Here is a 14,055-nt window from a genome sequence, read left to right as displayed (position 1 = left end):
CATATGCTTGTTCTATAACCTGCCCTTCGGGCAAGCCCATCGCTATGTTTTAACGAGCCTAGCGATAGTGAAACTCGTTCTCGTCTAAAGACAAGTTTGTCGCTATTTAGTGATTTTAACGAGTCTAACGACAAGGATAACTCGGCCCTTTTCATTTTTAGAGAGTCTGAAAAGGTACATAAAGTTAACTCCAAAATTCCTTTTTCGTCATCTAATCCCTTAAGTCCGAAAAAGTATAAAACAATACAGAAGGGATGAATTTTCGATAGTTTTAACGAGCCGAACAAAACAAGCGCTCGATCTTTTTGTGCAATAATCCCTCAGGTCCAAAAACATTAAAATCTAGAGGAGGGATAGCACTTCCGGTCGCTTTAACGAGCTGGAAGGCCAAAACTCGGCAATATTTTCATTTTTTACGAGTCAGTTGAAAAGATCTTAAAGAAGACTCGCCTTTTGAGGAACGAGTGATGAACAGGGTTAGCAGCTGATTCCAGGTACAGGTTGGAATTTTCCAATCACGGCAGTGTCACAAGGATGGCTAGGTGAAATCACTCTTCGCAGTTGTTCCTCAAAATGGGTAAACAATCATATGGAGGTGAACGATCGACCAAATGAAAAGTGGAGGTGATGGTGCAAACACGACCAAGGCTTTTATGGCAGATAAGGTTACATACACAATGGTTATTTACTGGAATAGGTTCATTTTTTAATGAGCTTGAATGCGCCAAAACACTGCTCAATCTTATGTTTATTTTTTAACGAGCATGAACTATGCTAAAACTACTCGTTTATACCAGTCATATGATAAGAGTGTCTCATTGGAGATGCTATTTTTTATGGAGCTTCATCTCACGTAAGCTTTGCCCCGGATCCTTTCGTTATGCAAGTTCGGAAATGACTAATCCTACGAGTTTAAAGGGTTAGACCTACAGGTTTAAAGGGAAGGACCTAAAAATTTAAAAAATAAATAGCCGCCCCTTGCTTACACTCCAAAAGGTTTGCATGCCCCCAGGCATAAGACAGAGTTTCAAGGTTACCTCTACTTCTCTTCCGTCAAAACATTTGTTTTAACGAGAGAGGCTTACCTCTTTCAGGTTACCCAAAGATTGTTTCGTTCGCGGCTACGAATAAAACACTTCTTCGGTGATGTCTACCATCGGTGAGCGACGACGCTCGCCAACTCACATAACTTTGACAAAAGAATCTTATTCTAGAACAACCCCTCTTCCTCTACGGACGGGGTACGGACTAGTCATATTCTCCCACGGAAACCTACCCTATACCCAAAGTCTCCCTGCCGAAGCAGGCCAGGACGCATGCCCCCTGGGTTCCAGTCATATCCTCCCGGATTACTCGCGCTCATCAAGAGGACGGACTGTGGGTTGAGACACTTCTTGCGTGAATAGACCATTTAGGGATGGTATATGACTATTTGCGATGTGTGATCCGAGGAATGAAATTTGGTCCACGAGCTTGACCATTCTTTCTTCATGCGGAAAACACATTACTCTAAAGAGTGATGAGACGATGGCTCCCATGCAATATATATAGTCTCGTCCAAGGAGTAGGTTATAATCCAAGGGTCCTTGAACGACCATCACGTTCATTTGAACGGTCTTCCCTTTCAATGTTACGGGCACATTGGGGAGGATCCCTAAAGGTCGACTGGTTCCCTTATCAAAGCCTGATAGATTTCTCATTTCAGGCAAAAGCGCAGGCGAACCAAGCGCTTTCCAAGCAATAGAGGAAAGGATACTCACAGATGCCCCTTCATCAATAACTATGTCATCCATTACCATCCTGTATATTTGGACAATAATTCTGAATGGTATGCTAGCTGGCAAGCGGGGTCTGCCTAGTTGGTTCCAGTCAAAGGACACAACCAGGTTGCTTGGTGGTGGGACCGAGTATACGGCCGGATAGCACTCTGACAAACTTCCTTCCTGCGATAAAGGAATGGGGGCACTGCCCCCTTGATCATCAGAGTCGGTGCTGATGAAGAGAACTTGGACAATGTCGTCTTTATTTTCTTCTGTGATGGTGTCATTCGAAGATAGAGCCTCTAAAGGCAAAACCGGGTCGACTACCATTTCAACCTTTAGACTTTCGTCAGGTATGGATTTAGACGGTTCATCTTCAATGACAGGTGCTTCGGCTGACCACCTGGGCGGGTCAGCCGGGTTCTCAACTAGCGAGGGACTTGGCAGGAGTCTTTGATATCCAAGAGGAAGTTGCGCTCGTAAAATCGGGTGATCTTCCAGAACTCTTTTTGCCTCGTCTAAGAAGGGACAACGGTGGATGGCGAGATCGCCTTCACACAGTCTGCAAGGAAATTTAGCTTTCCTGCTCTGTCCTGGGGTTTCACTCCCACTAGTTGACGGTGAGCAATCGACATGGCTATCAGAGGTTGATGCTACCAAATTGTGCAAATGGGGGGACCAGTCTCTTAGTATCCGGGGGATACAGGGACAATCTCTATGGAAGTGGTCTCCCTTGCATATGACGCATGGCGATTTAGGCCTTGCGAGTGTTGTGTGTGGATTTTTTTCAGATGACACTTGTTTGCCCCCAGTCGCCTTAGGCTCCTTCTTCTTCTTCTCTTTCTTCTTCGTCTCCTTCTTCTCCTTAGGAACTCGGTTTTTTGATTTACCAGTTCCGTCAAGCGAAGAGGAAGGAGGAGAGGAAGATGAAGTAGAAGGTTGGGAGGCAACTCTTGTCTGATCTAACTGTTGACTCGACTGTTCAGGAATGGTGGTGTTCTGAATGACATTGGTTGAAAAGAGCCAGACTGGTAGGCCAATTGTCAGTCCTGGCAGCGACAATGTGGCCATGTGGGGCGCACCAACATCTCCCCAAGAGGAGAAGGAACTAGGATTTCCACCAAGGGGAATTCCTTGGTTGGTGTGCTCCATCTTTTCAACCTAAAGATCAACGCGGGAATAAAAGGTGATTGTTCCGTTTAAAATAAATTGTTAACGACGCTTTAGACACAACTTGCTTTTTCACTTTTAAAGAGTCGAGAAAAAGCTAAAGATGACTCTAGTCTCCTTCGATGTTTTAACGAGAACAAAGTGACAAATGCTCGGATGGACTTTTTCTGTTATAGAGTCTGAAAAAGGCCAAAATAAACTGCTCTGGAGTTCTAGGCAGAGGGTGTGCCAAACTTTTCGCAAAACCGCAGAATACTTTTTAAGGTACGGGCGGTCGATCTTCGTGAATGCTGTGTTCACTGCATTGCGATCAGTAGGGCGGCCGACACGGCTTCCTAAGGATAAAGGATATATGCCTATAGGGGTCTCCCAATATATACGCGACGGTACGTGGGAGCACAATCCGTACTAGCGCTATCGTCCCTCAGGAGGAATCACCCACCTTCCCCGAGATCGACAGTCACTAGGCTTAACGATGCCGGAACACGTCTCTAGCCTAGACCTCTATGTTGTGTGTTATGTTACAAAGCATTGTTAAGTTCATTCAATTTATTTTAAGTTGATCTTTTTAGAATTTGCCTTTCAAGGTTCACCACGAGATGTATGGTACAATTCCTAAATGCAATCTAAGATGATAAGCAAGCTTTATTATCTTTTCAACTTTGAAAATCCTAGCTACTAAGGGAAAAGAAAGACACCATCTTTTCTCAAAGAGCAATCAGCACACTCTAATGCACTCTTTCCTAAATCAAGTATGCAAACTTATCAAAATGAAAATGCACAATGCAGGTGTTTGTTTTCCGCTTTCTTAGTATCGATGCCTACAAAGAAAGCTTTTTGTACAACTTTGAATTTTCTTTTAAATCACAAGTACAAACAAGTTCACTTTTTCGAAAACAACAAGGGTAGAAGAGATTACAGCACTTTGCGACTTTCGAAATGAATACTTTTTTTGACACTTAAAAGAGACAAACTCAAACCAATAATCAAAAGCAAATGTATAATCAACTGCAAACAGCCAATGAACTCTCTCCTAAGATCACAATCAATCAGATGTGAATCAAGGGCTACACGATGATTATTTCACTCATGCAAAGGAAAACTGTAAATGACGCCACAAACACATAAAAACACTCACAGTATTTTTGTACAAAAAGAGGCGGAATCTAAGCAAAGAAAATGAGTTATCAGACTGGTACCTATGCTGGTTAAAGGCTGCAAAAAACAGAGATCAAAACAGGGCAACATACAACAGAGAACCCCAGCTGCACAAGGCCAAACTGGTTCAGCGCAACCTCAACACTGTGGGTTTGACATTCAGTGCAGGTAACCTTCACGGGACCTGCGTTGAAATGCAGACTGCCTTCACAGTGTCTGCGCTGAAGGAGAAACTCTCATTTCTCTTGGGTTCTGGGTCACAAATTGCTTAAAAATCAACAGTTTCAGGCCAAATCAGAAACACAAGCAAGGTATAATCAAAGGGATGCTTTGAGAGGGTACTAAAGACTATCACAAAGGATCATCAAATCATTTGTGAGTCCATTGTTCAGATCATAGACAAAATCCAGTGAAGGATCAAGGCAGCAACAGTGTACTTTGCAGAAGCAGTTCGATTGTTCCTGTTGAGTCTATGAAACAAAAAATGATGTAAACACAAATAAAATGACTAAAACAAATCTCCCCAGTGGAGTCGCCAATTTGTTGTGGGGAAAAATGCCTATGCAGGACGATCCTATCCACCTAAGGTGTGACAGAGCCTTAGCAACAAACAGATATAGTTATTCTGGTTTCTTCCTTTATGAAATGTGAAAGAGGGGAGATTAATGGACTTACCGGTGTCTTCCGTTTGTCCCTCAATCTAGATCGTCTTCTCTTTGGATGTTCACAGCTACTTGCCTCCTCGCTCGCCCAAGAGAACAGCTACTTGATTCCTGCGAGATCACAAGAGAACAGCTACTTGCGACAAGAGAACAGTTACTTGCAACAAGAGAAGAACACAACACAAAGGCAAATATTCACATTCATAAATGATTCAGGATTAGAAGTAAATCAAATACACTAATGCAATCATACAAATACACCAGTATATAGGAGAAAACCAAGATATCTTTATTGATAAATAACAAGGTTCAGGAAGAGATACAACCCAGAGGGCTCCAATCCAGCATCTCCTTCCCAGTAGAATGGAATTCCTATCTTCACCTCCCTTCAAAGCATTAAGCACCCAATGATTCCAGTCTCAAACCAGCAGCAATTCTTTGCAATAACAAAATTCCAGCCTCTAGATCTCATGGAGGAGAGATCTATATATAGTTATTTTGGAGAGAGGATGAGTCAGCTTGAGATCTGACTAGTGTCCTCTCCCTCTCTCAGTTCTTGAGTCCACTTGGAGGTTCTTGCTTCCACTTGGAGATTTGGAACCTCTTACTCATCACCAGTCGAATTCCCTGAGGAAAGTGTCATTTTGGAAGCTTCCTGGCTTCTAACACCTTGAGGAATGAGTCTACCACATGTCCAAACTCGCTCAGCACAGGTAGCTACTGTTGGAGTTGACATTCAACGCAGGTAGATAGTGGAGCCACTGACATTCAGCGCAGATGGCCAATGGAGCAGTTGACATGATCCTGAATTGACTTGTTTCTGAGCAGTTTCAGGTGGAGAACTTCTGTGAATTGCTGTGGTTTGTTAGCCTTGTTCCTCTAGGGGTAGGAACAACATGTTTAGGGACTTTGGATCCCTTAGATTATGGACATTTCATGCTCAATGCTGTAAGGCACAAAAATGTCTATAACAAGTTTGCAGCATCTCACTTTTGAAATATTCCAACATATTTCCAATTTCACCCTTGATGGATGATTTGGAAGATGATGTACTAGCCATAGGTTGACTACTCCTACCCTTTTTCCTGGCTGCCCTAAAATGGTTTCTAAAGACATTCTTGATATCCTCATAGGTTAATTGGTAAATATCTTCTCTTGCTAATAGATGTAAGGTATCCAGAAGATCTTCTTTTACTCCTCTGAGTAGGACCAACTTTAGTGACTTGGGGTCAACTGTGCACCTAACCCTTTTGTAACTGAGCTAGAATCTTTCTTCATAATCTTCTAAGGATTCATCCTAGCCCATGGTCATCCTGAAAATATCTTCTTTAGTATCCTTTGACCTATAGTAGTCCCTATATTTGTTGTTAAAATCCTGCTGCACATGAGCCCAAATTGTGATGCTATCTCCAAGTAAACCCATGAACTAGTACAATGCTGCATCCTTGAGGGTAGATGGAAACAATTTTAGAATTTTCTAATCATCTGTATAGTAATAGGTTTGGCATATAACAACAAACTCAAATAGGAAAGTGTCAGGGTCCTCTGTGGTCAGGCCATGGAAATGAGGTAGAGCAACGTGGCTTATATTCTTCATCTTAGTGTCCCCATTGGTTTCACTGATGGGGAAGGCACCCTCAACTCTCTCTCTATTTCCTCTATCATTTCAGTTTTCAACCATTTGTTCAGTAGGGATGGGTTCTTCTTCTTATTCTTCCCCTATAGGTTCTTCAAATATGTCAGGTTTCTCACTTAAGGGTTCCTCCAGTTCACAGCCACCGAAGAAGAGAGAAGGTTGGCTATTGGATGCAGTGGGGCTATTTTGCAAGGATTTTCCTAAATTTTCCCTACTCCTACAAGGCATGAAAGCAAATGTTTTTGGGTTGGCTTTTATAAGATTTTTTTAAGCTGGAAAGTACTTTGCATAGATGAAATTATTGATTGAATGAAAGCTATTGACATAAAGAAAAGTTACTAGCTAAATTGAAATTCTCTTGCAGAATGGAAAGGAAAGCAGATAATGACAAATGAAAGAAAGGAAGCTACTAGATTACTTTTGCAGAAATAAACTAATGGAAGAAAGTTGAAGACTAGAAATAGAAGAAAAGAAAGCAGTAATCACATTCTACTCTGACACCTCCCCAGCGATGATGCCAAAAAGTGATGAGTGCCAGTATTGCAACAAGGATGGTGCAACTCCTGGGCTACCAACATTACTTATCAACCCGAGGTTCATAAAGACTTGGAGGTGACAGTGTTATATGCACAAGTAGAATTGAAGGTCCTGCCTGTTGTCACTTGTTCATATGGCAAGAGACCCTAGGGGTTCCAAGCCAGACTTCTATAGAGTCAGAAGAAGATTGATTCTTTGATGGAAGAAGAGAAAATCAATTCTAAGAGAGCTACTCTACTGGCAGTAATGAAGAAACAACATGTAATGCTAAATCACACCATATCCTAATTAACCTTTAAATAGCTAAACTAAGTAGAATTGTTAAATCAACACTAACATAATGCTGTTATCTAAGTGACAAAAGTAAATATTATCAAACCAAAATAATGTGTAAGCAAGGAAACTAAACTAAGTATGTTTTCGCATTTTTGGTGTTTTGATAAAATCAAGCATGCCAGGAGTCAAGCGGAAGAGCAAGCAAAGATCTATATCAGTGAAAGGAGGACGTAATGAAGTAAAAAGTGCATAGGAACCATTGGATCGATTGAGAACAATATTAACGGGAGATGAGCGGCGAAGATATTATCGCAGAAGATTACATGAATAGATGGACGAACAAGGTTAACGAAAGATGAGTAGCGGAGATCTTATTGTGGAGATTAATTGAATATATCAATAAACGGAATGAACGAACGATGAGAAACAAAGATATTATCATGGGGGATTAGGTGAATAGATGGATGAATAGGACTAACGGAAGATGAATGGCAGAGATCTTATCGCGGGAGGTTAAGTGAATAGATGGATGAACAAGACTAATCGGAAGATTAACGGTGGAGATCTTATTGCGAGAGTTTAAGTGAATAGATGGACGAACAAGACTAATCAGAAGATTAACGGTGGAGATATTATCACGGGAGGTTAAGCGAATAGATGGACGAACATGGCTAATCGGAAGATGAATGGAAAAGATCTGATAGCGGGAGGTTGAGTGAATAGAAGGACGAACATCACTAATCAAAAGATGAATGGCGAAGATCTTATCGCGAGAGGTTAAGTCAAGAGATGGGCGAACACGACTAATTGGAAGATGAGTGGCAAAGATCTTATCGCATGAGATTGAGTGAATATATGGACAAATAAGATTGATGAAGGATGAGCAGTAGATATCTTATAGCGGGAAAAAAATGTGGAATGATGGAGTGGGTTTCATAGGCAGTAAAAAATTTCTCACACGCCCTCAAGGCTGTAAGTGGAATTCTAAAATTTTACGTGATTAGCCTCACTGGGTGACACGTAGCATGAGAAAACCACTTTTCTTGCATGCTCTCGAGCGGATATCGACCATGCAAGAATTCGCGCGAGATCGCGCCATAGCCATCAGATCATGCGGGTTTGATCGACGGTGGAGATTGGGAGTGCATAAAGTATCAAGACAACGCAATAAACGTTGGATCGAGGGCGCGACCGATTGATGGTGGATATTTGGAGCACATAAATTAGGTGGAAGAATTCACGATAGTCATTGGATCAAGCCAGCTAGATCAACAGTGGAGATCTAGAGTGCATAAAGTCAAGCATTGAAATGAATCAGATGGTGATTGGTCAGGTTTATTGTGGATCAGACAGTAAGGAGATCTATGGGTATAATCCTTGCTAACCTACTAACTGAAGAAAAAGGCACAAATGGAAGAAAACTAAAACAAAACCTATCTACGTTACACTGCTGTAATGCAAATGCAACTACTTAAGAAAATGAAAGATTAAACCATGAATCTATGCGCTATACTGTTGTAAAGTAGATTTTTACAATCAAAAGTTTGAATCCTACTGAGGTACTAGGCCTCTCTACTTATGCATATTAAGTCTCCAATGACTTCCTTAAAATTAGGGAGGCTCGGCTCCCAAACTAGAGATAAACTGGTGCTTTGATTTCCACTTGCCCGACTGCCTTCTAGTCCTCATGATTTGGCTCGTTGCACTCCGAGTTGATGGAGGAATATTCAAATGGAGGGGTAGTAAATGAGGAGGATTTCCCTCCTATAATTCCTCTCCCTTGTCCCATTAAAGTTTTGACCAAGGTCTTTTCTAAAATTCATTTCTTTTATCATTTAATCCTGCATTACATGCACATTAGACCATAAAGAAAAATATCCAACTCTAACTCATCTCATAAAAATATATAATCAAAAGTATGCAATAAGTGTTGAGAATAGTTGGTTTGACTAAGATAGGAGGTGATTTAAGGCCCATATAATTACCCAATGATGAAGCTCATCACATACCCTGCCTTAGAGAGTCATGAATGGCGAATATTAACAGGTTATGATCCAACAAACACCAAATGGAGTTACCACAATGGAGGATCTTGGCCAGGTGAGAATATTCTAGACCATTGAATTTTTTAGTGAGATTAGATTACGGTTCTACTGCACTTGCAACAACACATGCAGGGGAAGATCTACAAATAAAATCCAAACTGCATGGTATTACTACATGAAGAAATCTTAAAGTGGAAAAGTGGAAAAATGACAGAAAAAGTGACAGGTCAAGGAATATTACCAGTTTTGAGCACAGGGAGTTGTCGGAGAGTAGGGGAGCTAGGGAGTTGTCGGAGAGTAGGGGAGATAGGGTGTTGTCGAAGAGAAATTCTACGTGGAGTTGGAGCTCTTCCATTTGTCTATTGATAATGAAGGAGTGGAATGGAGTAGGTCTGATTGGGGAAAGATTAAGGAGCTCCGTCCCCTGCATTCAGAAAATTCTAAACCGTGACATTTTCAAGCAGGGGAGGTGAAAGTTAATGCAGAACAGGGTATGGGAGTGGGGAAGAGGGGGTGGTCAGGTGAGGAGGGTGGCTAAGGGTGGTCGAGGAGGAGAAGGGGGCGTGGAGTGGGGCCCATCGGGTGACGAGATGAGGACGGGTCACGAAGATTAGAAGGGTCACTAGCACTGGGGAGTTGTTGTGTCAACCCTCGTTCCTTCCCTAAAATATCCCACTCCTTAAAAAAAATACTTTGCCCACATGATGTTGACCCTTTGTTCGTTTGTCATATGCTCACTTTTCAAGGATCACCATAGCTTAGACCAGCTACCCAAAATACTTGAGGCTATGGTGGCGCAAGAGGTGTGACTCTTTCTAATTAGCGATCGAACTATTTTGTGGTCAGCTCCTCTCACTCATACTGGAAACAGTTGGGGTTTTGCACAACTAACAGGTTTACAGATACTCAACAGACTCTCCTTACATTGTTTGTGGACCAAATGACCTCGACTACTACAACTCCTTGTCTCTTAAAATTAATGGTCTAGTCCAGTGATACAAAGATATTTCTACTGACTACTACACATTATGTCTGTCGAGCATAATTTGTAAAATAATGACAAACTTTGTTGGACGTTGAGGAGGTGAGGGATTGTTGGGAAGCTGCAAAGTTCATTATGAAACATATAGTTTCTTTGACTCAACTATGCATCCACCCTCCTCTGATGATATATCCAGAAACATGACAAATATCAAAATCCTTAGTGCACACACAACATTAACAGAGTGTACCAACATGTAAAGAAATGGTTATAATTATTCACTCTGCTGCTTGGCTCTCATATACTTAGAACAACTGTTCAATGACAGCTCGGATGGTAGAGTAGCTAATTCAGGTAGTGGTGGATTTGGCTTATGACAGAGATTGTTAGGTAAAATGAGTGGGGCATTAGCTCAGTAAGAATAAAAATAGTTTATGGACAACATATTTTCAGATTACTAGGATTGGATACCAGTTTGAAAGACATACATTGAAAGATAGATACATAGGATTAAGAATATGCGACTTTTCAATGGATAAAAGAAGCATTAAAAAAAGAATTTATGTATTCAACGTACAAAAAATTTGCGACATAAATTTCTGGATCAAGTCCATGACATGGGACTAGAAAGCTTTGGAAGCCATTAAACATGAAAAAATATTGTAAATTTATAAGAAATCAAAATCTAAGAGTCTCTCATATTCTCTAGTTTAAAGCAGAGAAAGAGTCAAACATAGTGGAGTTTATGCAGCCAAAGAGCACCAGGGATGAAGTTTCAGGAATACAATCCTCTTTCAAGGTTAAATGGTTTTCTCAATAATGTAAACCTTGGAGAATGCAATTGAAATATTGGAGAATAGGTAAAGGAACTATTGTGCTCACAGAAAACCAAACACAAACACTCGACTCCAGACACCCCTTTTACTTAGCCCTCACAACCGTGGATCGGATAACAATTAAATGGAAGAGCACACTGCTCTGATACTAATGAAAGTATGAGAGTACACAGCGGAGACACGACTATGACTGTTGCAATAAACGAAATAAAAACCATGAATTTATAGAGCATTAACCAGCTACAACTACGTACAATTTATACTCTGCATCCAAACTATGCATCCTCCTATACCTGATCATCTACTTTCATACACAAAACTATGATGGTTATTTTCCCTTTCCATGTTGAATAGGTTAACATGATGGTGCTGCTTCAAGTCTGAGAAAGTCGTGACGATGATGGTCAGGCGGTGCTTGCTGGTGATTTGACATGCGATAATTATTTCCAACAAAATGTAGCTTCTGTTGAAATATAATTTCAACTGCAGCAAACCGTTTTTCTTTACCTTTGCGATTCGATGAGATCGCATATCGCAAATCGCATGCATTCTTGGATCCTCCGTCTGTTCACTTGTGATGTTGCGATTTCGATGGTTCGATGCAATCCGATCGCATATCGCAGATCGCACCAATATGTGCGTGCTCCATTTTTTTCCCTTCCACCAAATGCGATTTCGCGATGCGATCAAATCACAGATCGCAAATCGCATGTTTCAATGGTTGAAGTACAGGCCTGCAGCATGAATTTTACATGTACATTTTTTACCGCCGTTTTTGTCAGTAAAATAGTAAATTTAATTTACTGTGGGTTGGTAAGTTTTGGTGAAGATTTTAATTTTATCAGCGGGAGTATGGGCACAAGTAAAAGTTGGTAAAACCATTTAATTTTATTGTTTCTTTTATGGAAGCATGGCAAGTGAAAACGGATGTAAGTTTTCTTTTTGTTTTGTTGTCATATATATGTAATGTTTTCTTGTGTTGACTATGAAATTGTAATGCACAGCAGTGCGATGTAAAAATAGAACGCAGCAGCGTGAGAAAAATATATGTGTAATTTTCATATAGCAGTGTGTTGATCTCTTTAGCAGAGACAAAAGTTTTTTTTTGATGCAGCAGCGTGATTGAAACAAGAGGATTTTATTTTTCTGAAGAGACAGAGTAAAGTTAAAAATTGTATCTGAAACAGTTCTAGTGGTGAAATCCCTTTGTGAGAGAGGAAGACTCTTTTGTAACAACAATTTTATTAATGAATAGAAATCTGTTGGTGTGTGAAAACTCTGTCCTCTGCAAATAAATTTTTAGCCTTCCGCTATGTTAAGATCCTGTGTGGAAAAACAGAGCATTGTTCTCTGTTCTGTGATTTTGGTTTTGGAATTTTAACAGAAAAATTTCCAACAGTGGTATCGGAGCTTTCCAGGCTCTTTGAAGATGTCAAAGAAACTGAAGGAAGCTTTCTTGTTGCAGCAGCTCCTCCAGCAAACTGAAGACTCAGTCAAAAATCCAAAGTATTCCTCAAGCCAGTTATTTAAATACCTGACTGCATATTTGAAGCATAGTTTAGAGTGCAAGAATGACCAGCACTAGCATGGGTATTTTTAATACTCAGCTCCCACAGTTTAATGGAAAAAACTATGACTATTGGGCAATAACCATGAGAGCCCTATTTGCCTCACAATACTTATGGGAAATAGTTGAAGATGGTTTTAAAGAACCAGCATATGAAAATGATTTTAATAATCTAACTCAGGAAGAGAAAGATCTGTTGAAGAGCTACAAGAAGAAGGATTCAAAATCCCTTGTATTTTTTTATCAAGAAGTGCATGAGAGTGTGTTTCCAAAGATAGCAGCAGCCAAGACATCTAAAGAATCATGGCAAACTCTCAAGACAGCCTATCAAGGCATGGAGAAAGTGAAGACAGCGAAACTACAGTTGCTGAGGAGAGATTTTGAGAATCTGTGCATGAAGGAGTCAAACAATATTCACTCATTCTTCACGCATGTGATTGGTCTGGTCACACAGATAAGGTCTCATGGAGAAATTATTGAAGAAAGGAGGATTGTGGAGAAACTGTTGAGAATCTTACCCTCAAAGTTTGATGTGATTGTCACCACCATAGAAGAGACAAAGGATCTCTCAAACTTTTCAGTTGATGAACTTCATGCATCACTGATAACACATGAGCAGAGGTTGAGTAGAAATGAAAACTCACCTCTAGAGCAAGCCTTCAAGACCCAAATGTCCTTTGGAAGAGGAAGAGGTCAAGGAAGAGGAAACAAGATAGGAAGAAGCAGAATCCAAAACAGAGGTGGAAGGAACAGCCCAGCAAATGCTCAAGGAAGAGGCAACAATCCAAATCAGAACCAAGGCCAAGGTAGCAACCAACAAAGTGGACAACATCATACTCAAGGACAAAGGTATGAAAAATCCAATGTTCAATGTTATTACTGTAAAAAATATGGGCATTATGCCAATGAATTTAGGAAAAGGTAGCATGATATGAATAATAGATCTAGTGCAAATATCACTAGAGAAAATATTAGCCAAGATAATGTCCTTTTAGCTTGTAACATGGCTGAAACAAACAGTGAAGATATATGGTTTCTAGACTCCGGTTGCAGAAACCATATGACAAGAAACATGTCTTTGTTTTCTTCTTTAGATTAAAGTGTGCACTCACAAGTCACACTTGGAACTGATAGTAAAGTTTATGTTATGGGTAAAGGAGAAGTTAAAATATTTACAAAGAAAGGTGAAAAGAAAACCATAGCAGATGTCTATTATGTTCCAGGAATGAGGTGTAACCTCTTAAGTATTGGACAGCTTGTTCAAAAGGGTTACAATGTCTTCTTTGAGAATGATGTATGCACCATCATGGATAGAGCACCCAACAAACGATGCATTGCTGAAGTGAAGATGACAAGGAACAGGATGTTCCCTCTCAGAATAAGGGTAGATTTGAAACATAAAGAAATTGCAGTAGTTACCCAAAAG

General features: G+C 40.4%; 1 pseudogene; it reads left to right on the top strand.

Annotated features, from left to right (window-relative positions):
- Positions 1-12,547, top strand: part of LOC149143489 (putative alkaline/neutral invertase B) — a 44,443-nt pseudogene extending 31,896 nt beyond the window's left edge.
- The last annotated feature ends 1,508 nt before the right edge of the window (positions 12,548-14,055 follow it).

This window comes from Pinus tabuliformis, chromosome X, assembly GCF_031772625.1.
Source record: "Pinus tabuliformis cultivar Carrire ecotype Pingquan chromosome X, CPIR1, whole genome shotgun sequence".
NCBI classification, from domain to species: domain Eukaryota; kingdom Viridiplantae; phylum Streptophyta; class Pinopsida; order Pinales; family Pinaceae; genus Pinus; species Pinus tabuliformis.
This window is presented reverse-complemented; position numbering and strand designations above follow the sequence as displayed.